Source organism: Mus caroli, chromosome 16 (genome assembly GCF_900094665.2).
Source record: "Mus caroli chromosome 16, CAROLI_EIJ_v1.1, whole genome shotgun sequence".
NCBI classification, from domain to species: Eukaryota; Metazoa; Chordata; class Mammalia; order Rodentia; family Muridae; genus Mus; species Mus caroli.
The window spans coordinates 15,873,451-15,883,883 of record NC_034585.1 but is presented as its reverse complement, the minus strand read 5'-3'; the positions used below and the strand labels follow the sequence as shown (position 1 = coordinate 15,883,883).

General features: G+C 36.5%; 1 protein-coding gene and 1 non-coding gene across 2 annotated transcripts in view; both read right to left on the bottom strand.

Annotated features, from left to right (window-relative positions):
• Nucleotides 1–10,433, bottom strand: part of LOC110311252 (protein HIRA) — an 844,395-nt gene that overhangs the window by 320,658 nt on the left and 513,304 nt on the right. The window lies entirely within an intron of this gene.
• Nucleotides 7,132–7,267, bottom strand: LOC115029637. The gene has a single exon (XR_003835202.1). It is a non-coding gene; the product is annotated as a small nucleolar RNA SNORA17 (small nucleolar RNA).

The window sequence follows — 10,433 nt, the reverse complement described above, 5'->3', positions numbered from 1 at the left end:
AAAAAAAAAAAAGAAAGCCAAATACTTCACCAAGTTAGAGGTAGGCACGGGTATTTTTAAATTAAAAACCCCAATAGCCTAGAAAATAGTACCTAGAATCAATGACTGGAACTATATAGAATTCAAACACTTCCATACACCAATGAAAACTGTGAGCACACACACACACACACACACACACACCAACTTATAGATTGGAGGAATTTCACAATTTTTTGAGAGTTATTGAAATATCCCAGAACAAAAACAAATATTTCTAAGAAAACATACTTACAGAGTATTAGTCAAACATTTTTTCAAATTGTGCCTATGTATCTTCCCATCTGATTTTTATTTGAGCCATTTTCATAAAGCTTTCATTGTAAGAATATGATAAACTACAAAAAATCAGGTGAGACAATTTTGAGAATTCAAAACTCAGACTGCATTCTAGACAAACAGAGTTTAAGAAAGAAGAAACAGAGCCTAGAGAGAGAAACAATGTGAGTTGAACAAGGATGACACCAGTGAAACATACCAAGCTGGATGGGGAAAAGACCATGAGACCTCATTCCTACAGAAAGAACTGTAGAGAACTGAGTTAAGAGAGGAGGAGACATGGTCCTGCCCAGGATAGACCACAGTGATTCATTTTGTGGTGCTGAATTTTCAGCTCTGTAAACTGACATACAACTAGCATTTCATGGACTCAACAGGTTATATATAGGAATAAATAATTCAATAACATTTGATGTAAAAAAAAGGCTATGAGTTTAAAGAAGAGTTGGAAAGGATATACAGGAAGAATGGAGAAATCTTAAAATTAAAAATGGTAGGGAATGATATTAGCTAGAATAGAAAATAGTCATAGAAATATTAAAAGCCTATGAGTGCATGAGTACCTGTAAGTCAACTTGACTTAACAGATTTAACTTGAATCCCTCATTCCTGTGGAGGCTCGATGACCCAGTGTAGGGGAATGCTACTGCACTGGGGCAGGAGTGGGTGAGCAGATGGTGGAGCATCCTCATAGAGGAATGGGAGGGCATAGGAATTTGCAGAAGGGAAATGGGAATGGGGATATTAATAATTAGTATTATTAATAAAAAATGAAAAAAGAAAGTGATTGATGAACTTGAACAATGTTCTATTTACAGTAAATAAGATGAAGCACTCAAGGATTTTACCTAACTAGAATGAGAAGTTTAATTGCTGCTTTTTACCTATTTTTATGAACTTTATATAGAGTTCAAAAATATGATATAGAAAGTAAGTGAAAATGGGGTTCAATATGTAAATGATAAACAGACCGAGGAAACAAAATAAGAATTTATCATTCAATAATAAAATGAAGTAACTCTCTCTTTTTCCTAATTTGTGAATCATTTTTATCAAGTTTAAACCTACATTTTGTAAATCACTAGGAAGAAAAGTAGCTGGCACCATGCAGTGTTACAATTGAAGGTAAGATGCTAAATTCCCTGGAGAAATTGTAAAAATATATGACAGGTGACTTGGCACACAATGCTGTGTGGATCTTGCTCTGGAAGTTAATGTTTTCTCAGATACCTTGTGAACAGCAATTTTTTGTTGAGAACAAGCGGAAGGTAAGAATGAGAGAAGAGTTCCATTATCCAAGATAAAATTATAAAAATATTGCCTGGTAAAAATGAGCTTATACCAAGTTACTAGAACTTAAAGAATGGTGAGAGTAAATGTAATGTGATTAATAATCCTTTGATAAGAGAATTTTAAAAGAAAACTATTTGATTTTGAAGAAAATCCTGAAATGGGTATATAAAATTTCAGAGTCTTTACATGACTCATAGACAGTGTTGGCTCAAACTCTTAGTTTCACACAGAGTAGTTTATTTTAGGCGTATTTAAGCAACACAACTTGGTGAAAAAAATCCTGATGATAATTAAGTCAACCTCATGTGAACAACAAAGCTTAAGATTTGACTCCATCACACCTCATTGTAAAGTACATGGATATCTTCCATAAAGATAAATTCTATAGCAGATCTGAGAAAAAAAGCTCAATAAAAGGGTGTGAGGGCTGATCTAGTGTGGTCTCTGGTCACTCAGATAGTGAAACGGTCACCAGGGCATTATGCGTGTCTTCCCCCAGCCTTCTGGCTACGTTACTACTAAATGTGTAAAGCAATAGTGTGTCATATTTTAAATGGATTACTCTAAAATCTATAACAATATTTTATTCTTTTTATAGTAAACACTCTTCCTTGATATTTTCTTCCTTCTCCTCTTTCTCCTTTTTTTCCTTGACTCTTCCTTCTCCTTCAGTACAGGATATCTAAATTAGGATATTATCTATGCTGGGGATCTATCTCAATGGTCTATCTATAATCTATATCTATGCTCTATCATTACACTACTCTCTAGAGTAGTACTCAGTTCATTTTTCAATTTTTCAGTATTATATTACTGGCTTCTGCTATGTTTTCTTTTCATTTTCCACACTGTGATTGGGAGCCTGGGTAGAGTTCAGAGAGACTTTCCTCAATTAAGATGAAGTAATATTGACTTTAACTTTCTGTAATAGGACAAAGAAAAATAAATCACACGTTGGGGCTGGTTTATGAGGAAGTGATGATACTGTATATTAAAAGTCTTAATTTATTCATGCGTTTTGAAAAATATAGAACACAGAGAAATGTCTATGTTCAAGTACGTTCCTAACAATACTATAGGTTTTGTATATTTGTTCTTATTACTAACAACTAAATTCTGTAATTGTGATGACATTTCTTTAAACTCAAAATAATCAAGGTATCACTAAATGAGAGTTAGGAAAAATGGAGAGACTTGATCAGGTCTACTCACAAACTGCTGACTTCTAGGCAGGTTTTACAATTTCCTAAATGAGTTGATGATTTCTCTCATGTGTGTAGAATGGGAGCAGGTATAAGTTTGTTGTCAATAGGAGGTACATAAAACAATGACAAACAAGTTGGGGTAGAAAACCCTCTGTTGTTAGTCAGTAATGGACACTGGCACATCACAATGCTTAAGAATAATATTTCCTCCGTTAAATCATAATTGGAAATGTGGTTTTAAGCTGCTGCAAGGGAATTTTGTTTGGAGGTTTAAAAATATAATGAATTGTGGCAATATATTAGCTCCTACAGTTTTCTCAGGTATATGTACGAAATTGAGAATAAATCAAATGTATGCCCTAATTAGATAAAAGATGAACAAACGACAATTGATGAAGGTTAAAGAAGTGAATGACTCATGAATTTTCTTGTCCAAAGTTGGTTTAGTGTTCTTGGTCTTTAAATTTATAGTATACTTAATAGCACAACTTAAGTTGACTTGAAAGACTTGATATGCTGGGTACTCTGAGATCTTTCAAGGATGTAGCTCATTTTGCTTAAATACTATTTAGTATGATTGAGCATACAAAAGCAAGTTTTCAAGTGTTGTTGATGTATGTTGATTTTCTTATAGTGTGGAGTCATTTCTCTCCTTTTTTCCTTTTATTGGATATTTTCTTACATTTCAAATGTTATTCCCTTTCCTGCCTCCTCATCCCATCCTCTCTCCCTCCTGTTTCTATGATGTTGTTCCCCCACCCACCCACTCCCTCCTTCCTACCCTGGCATTTCCCTACACTGGGGCATAGAACCTTCACTTGACCAAGGGCTTCTCCTCCCATTGATGACTGACAAGGTCATCCTCTGCTACATAGGCGGCTGGAGCCATCGGCCCTCCATGTGTACTCTTTGATTGGTGGTTTAGTCCCTGGGAGCTCTGGGGGCTCTAGTCGGTTGATATTGTTGTTCTTCCTATAGGGTTGCAAACCCCTTCAGCTTTTAGAGTCATTTCTATGGTTGTAGGATTTACTAACTTTAATACATTAATAATTATTTAGAATACAGTTTAGGTAATGTTGCAATGATCATTTAAAAATTACTTTCTTAGTATGATATAAGAAATAATTGGATTAAAATTGTAAATATTGCTATATGATTATTGGTCCACCCTCATATATTCATTTTTAAATGCACACTTACAACAAAGTAAATAGGGCCCAATATCTCATTCTGAGACTTTTTGTGATTATCATACTGACTTTGAACTAAAATGCTATTGTATTAGGTTTTCATTTTCATTCATGTCAGGGTAAAATATTCTCCCATGTCTTTACTGTGGTTTTAGAAACAAAGCCTGTATTCTTTGGAAAATATTCTAAATACAATTTTAAATTAGCTATATACCAAATATTTCTGAATTACCAATGGCAGGTAAAGAGTAGCCTACATCTGTTTTAAAAAGATTTCATGATGAATGGTAAATATTAAACTTTTCTGGGGATTTAAGGACAAACTTTTACAAATTGTAGTTAGGAATTATACTGGTTTGGTAAATTAGTGACTGTATGTTGTTCTCTAAAACCATGAATTCCTTAGCACCAAATAATTTTGTTTATAGTACCAGGCATAGTTTTCCACGTTTTAGGCAGGTCTTAAATCCAGCAGAGACCTGAGGTTTCTGCCAAGGTATGAGTTCCACTACCACACCTGTTGGGTTATTATGTCATACTAGTCATTGATGTGGTTTAAGGCATTATAGATTGGAAGGAATGTTGATTGCTTCCCTCCTTTGAAGCATGCATAGTCACTTATGGAATCATCAAAGCTAGTCCTTAGGGATAAAGAATTCAGGTCAGTTCCAGCTCAGGTGTTTCTTGGACCTGTTTCTGAAGTGCACAGTGTATAGATTTCTAATTTATATATGTGATTTTATAAATTTACTTAATTATGTTATGTTCCAGTGTACTTTTCTGATTTTATTAATTTGGGCATTCTGTCTGTTTGTCTGTTTATTTTGATTAATCTGGCTCAAGGCTTACCAATCTTGTTAAAGGATCAACAATGTGTTTCACTGGTTATTTGTATTGTTTCCTAAATTCTATTTTGTTAATTTTATCCATGACTTTTATTTTATATTCCCCTCAACTCCTTTTGGATGTTGTATATTGATTTAGCAAAGCCTTAAGGTATATTATTAATTATTAATATAAAATCTCCCCAGTTTTAAAACTTTTTATTGGTAAATTTGACATACACTCCAATACCACTCATCTCTCCTTCTTTCACACCTTCTCTCCATTGTTACATCTTCCCCTAAACATGTTAAAGCTGTAGTGTGGCCGGGCGTGGTGGCACACCCCTTTAATCCCAGCACTCGGGAGGCAGAGGCAGGCGGATTTCTGAGTTCGAGGCCAGCCTGGTCTACAAAGTGAGTTCCAGGACAGCCAGGGCTATACAGAGAAACCCTGTCTCAAACAAACAAACAAACAAACAAACAAGCAAACAAACAAACAAAAAATAAAACAAAAAACAAAAACCAACAACAACAAAGCTGTAGTGTGTAACAGAATGTACCACAGTATACATTTTTGTATACACTTCTTTGCTTGAAATGTTCACTAAAATGAGTCACTGAAATGAGTCATTGAAAAAGCCTTTGACTTCTGCTACACTGTCAATACAAGCACCTCACTGGGACTTTTCTCAGACATACTGTTATTGCCCTGTGTCATGGACATCCTACAGCTTTGGATCTGTAGGACTGGCACTACAGATGTTCATCAGTGGGGTAGATATTGGGGTGAGCCAATTCAATACCCTGGTTCTTGCTTTGAGAGGAATCTTAGCTTGACAGTCTGCTTCCTCTTGTGCCCATGTGACTAGCTTACAAGCAACCCCTGAAACCAGGGCCAGCTATACCCTGATGGCCAGTTATGGTGTCAGGCCCCTTTCCCAAGTGTTGCAGCTGGTGAAGGATATGGCCAGTCCTCCCACTCTCATGACTCTGGGGCCAGTTCTCCCACATGCCATAGACAGTGAGGGATGAGGGAGAAAAAAGGATGTGTCTTTCCTTCATCCTCACTACAGCCCAGAAGACAAGAAACAGTGGTGGTTCTACTGTGCTCATATCTTCATGTACTGCTCAACAACAACTCCCACATTTAGGGGCAGCTCTATCTTGTTGTCCAGGGGAGGTGCAGGGCCCACTGTCCTGAGTGCTATAGTATGAAAGGGGCAAGGACCACACTTATGCTTTTATCTTGCCTGCTGTAGGTGACAAGAAACTAGAGGGGACAACTCTTTTTCCTCTACATCACTACACAGCAGAAAACTGACCAGGCTAGCTCTCCCATGCCTACATATGGTTTATGCACAATTCCTGCAGTGTACAGAGATTGCTCTACCAAATACTACAGTTGGCTAGGGTTGAGGTCATCTCTACTGCTATTATGGTTCAGGGTCAGCTTATGCCCAAGATGACTGAGTGAGAGGTGGGGACAATTCTGCACAGCCCTTAGACATCAACATATCTCCAAATGGCAGCCCAAACAAGGGACGTCTACTCTAACCATGGGACTGCCACCATAGACCCATATTTATTCCCTGGAGGCAGTAGCAACAGAGGCCAGGTCTCTACCATAGTCTCAGGTGGCATTACAGGATACGCACACCAGTCTGTTCCTAATTACCCTCAAGTCTCTTTTCATTATGCCCAGAAGACAAGAAACAGCACTGGTTCTACTGTGTTCATTTCTTCATGTACTGCTCAGCAACAACTCCCACATTTAGGGACAGCTCTATCTTGTTGTCCAGGAGAGGTGCAGGGCCCACTGTCCTGAGTGATATAGTAGGCAAGGGGCAGGGACCACACTTATTCACACTTATGCTTTTTTCTTGCCTGCTGCTCTCGTCATTATTATCTTTCTGTTTCTCATTTTCTTTTATGTCTCCACCACTTACTTGTTCTTCTAGTGATGCCCAGATTCTCTGAGTATCAGAGATCATCTCAGGAATGATCTTAGGAGTGCTATTCCTGGCTCAGGCAATTTTTCTGGGAAGGGGTGCCAGACAGGTGGTCATACAAGGCTTGCTCCCCTGGCTGTACTGCCATGACACTGATTTAGTGGTCTTCTTGGGTTGGCCCTCCAGAGAGATAACTTACAGGGCTTCTCTGCTGTGGGATCACTCTTAGCTAGTTCAAAATGGGGTTCTTCTAATATCTGGTTTGTTTGTTTTTTTCCTGGAAGCCCAGTAGGGCACCCTGGCACCCAGCTGGTAGTCATCTCAAGTACTCTTTCTTTTGTTCCCCTTAGAGTTTCTTAGGATACTCATTGTTCAGATGTTCATTGGTCTGAACACTGAATGTAGACATAACCTCTCTCCCCTCTGCCACCAACTGATACACATGTGACACAGTAGCCACACCAGCAATGCCTCTAGGCGTGAGCAGGTTTTTTGTTTGTTTGTTTGTTATTATGTAGTTACTTAGTCTCTTAATTTTTTCTCTTTGGAGTCTCATTGATGTTTTCCATATATTTTGTATGGCATGTTCTCATTCTCATTTAATTTTAGGATTTAAAAAAACTATTTGGCTAGGTAGGGTATAGACTCCATTAGGGAATTCGACATTTTCATGTTCCTAAATTGACATGATATTAAAATGACTCCAATGACTTCTTGCATTAGTCATATATCAGATGATACCTCAAACCTCATTAGAGAAGCATCTTCTTAGAAGTGGTGCATAAAATCAAGAAAACTGGTTTTTTTGTTGTTGTTTTGTTTTGTTTCTTTTTAGAAATAACAGAGAAATTGCACATATAAACTCAGTATTTGTGAAATTTTGCACAAGACTTGTAACTAGGTAAAGACATTTAAAGTCTTCAGCACAAAGTGAGGAATCAACAGGGGATCCATCCCATAATCAGCCTCCAAATGCTGACACCATTGCATTCACTAGCAAGATTTTGCTGAAAGGACCCTGATATAGCTGTCTCTTGTGAGGCTAAGCCAGGGCCTAGCAAACACAAAAGTGGATGCTCACAGTCAGCTATTGGATGGATCACAGGGCCCCCAATGGAGGAGCTAGAGAAAGTACCCAAGGAGCTAAAGGAATCTGCAACCCTATAGGTGGAACAACAATATGAACTAACCAGTACCCCCAGGAGCTCTTGTCTCTAGCTGCATATGTATCAGAAGATGGCCTAGTTGGCCATCAGTGGAAAGAGAGGCCCATTGGTCATGCAAACTTTATATGCCTAAGTACAGGGGAATGCCAGGGCCAAGAAGTGGGAGTGGGGGGGAGGATGGGGGGGAGGGCATGGGGGACTTTTGGGATAGCATTGGAAATGTAAATGAAGAAAATACCATAAAAAAAGAAAATCTCACCACTACATGATGAGTCAGTTTCTTTAATAATGTAATTATGATAGGTCTACTACATGCCAAACCAAGTCCTTTCCTAAGATTAATTGGGCAAAACAACTGGAATTGGTCGGAGAAAAAGCAAAGAAATCTCAAAATTGGGTTGAAAAAGGGAAGTAAGTGTGGGGAGGATGATTATGGAAGGAGGTGGAGGTTAGAATGTTCTCTAAATACATTGTACAAAAATCTGAAAAATTAATTGAAATATTGTTTTTTAAAAAACAGGCTGGAGAGATGGCTTAGTGGGTGAGACCCTTACCTGCTCTTCTAGTGGACTCAGGTTCAATTTCTAGGACCTACATCACAGGTCACAATTACCTATAACTCTAGTTCCATGGAATCTGATTTTCATTATTTTCAGGAATTTTTCAGATACTAATTATTCAGATGATCATAAGTAAAGACACGGACATATAAAGCATAGCTTTGAAAACAAGAACTAGGTATACTGTATTACAGATATTTTTCTACACAGCAATGATGATGGTTATTGACAAGTTTATAAATATAAAAATATATATTGTTTTGAGTTGGTTATCAATTCAGGACATAATAACAATAGAAATAGTGATAAACTCATAAATCTGCTAAATAATGCACAGATAGTTGATAAGGGAAAAAGGTTAAATTGTAGACAAAAATTTGCTCACACTGAATTAGGAAAGAAATAGACAAAACCAATGCTTTGGTTCTACAGAAGAAATACTAGGGAAAGAAACAAATCAGATAAAAGCAAAATTCAAAATAATTTTGCTTTTCATCCTTTTGCTACTATAGATTTAGGCTAGAATATTTGACATGCTATTTTTAACCTCAACCACAAAGCAGGACATGAAGATATGCAAAGTCATGCTCTTAAATTTTTTTCAAAAAATTAAAGACATTTGTTCTTTCCATATAGATCTCATTGTACTACTTCCAATTTTCCCATTCTCTTGTACAATAATGAAACTTACTAAACTTAAAAAATTATACAGCTCTGGCCTAGTTAAGACATCTTAACATAGTATACAACTGACAAAATAGAGGTTAGATATTCCTAATATGAAAATCTGAAATCTAAAAATTGACTAGTAAGTCTGTTGAGCCCAGACTTTTTTTTTTTTTTTTTGGTTTTTTGAGACAGGGTTTCTCTGTATAGCCCTGGCTGTCCTTTGAAGACCAGGCTGGCCTCGAACTCAGAAATCTGCCTGCCTCTGCCTCCCAAGTGCTGAGATTAAAGGCATGCGCCACCACCACCTGGCGAGCCCAGACTTTTTAATATAAATTGTATACCTCTAGAGGTAAAGTAAAGATAGTCAATATACTCTCCTGACCATGTTTCATTTAAAATGAACGTAGTGTTGAAATATTTGAAATGTAATTTTATTTAGTCTTATGGAACCACATAATATAGATGTTATAATTACTCAAAGTTAATGAGTGAAATTATGTTTAAGATGAATAGTTATCATTGTTCACACAGGTAAAGTAATGTGTTATAAAAGTTTGAAGTATGCAGTTATGATTCATCTAGCTATGCTATTCAGTGAAACTGTTAATATTAGACTCCTCATGTAAAAATACCTTCTGTTAAAATTATTAAATGATAAAAATATTGTTTAATGTTTACTTCCATGATGACTATTTATATTCTTAAAACACATTTTGATTAATATACTTCTAAAGTTGAAATGCTTATATGTATTAAATAATCAAGATTTATCTTAGTAAATTAGTAAATTAATTGAATTTAGTAATTTAAACAGTAAATTTCATCCTTTTTCCACATAGATTTTTTTGTCATAATCTGACATTGTAACTAACCTCCATGGAAAATGTACTAGAAAGAGCATGAAGTTCCATGTTCTCAATTTTTTTTCATAATGTTAGGTATTATGAAAAGGATGATTGACACTACACATGGGTACTGACTTCTTCCTCAGAGTAGATTACAACATTTTTGATATATGTTTTTATGGAATCTTCTATTTCTGTTTGCTAAATAGTATAAATTTAAAAGTCATATCAAACCAATCATGGTGGTGCATGCAAATCTGTAATTCTAACACTTTAGAGGTTAAGGCAAGAGGACAGTGAGTTTAAAGGCAAACATGGCTTCAGAATAAAAAGTTGTGTGTGTGGGGGGGAAGTGCTTGCCCGTGCATGTGCAAGAGAGAGAGAGAGAGAGAGAGAGAGAGAGAGAGAGAGAGA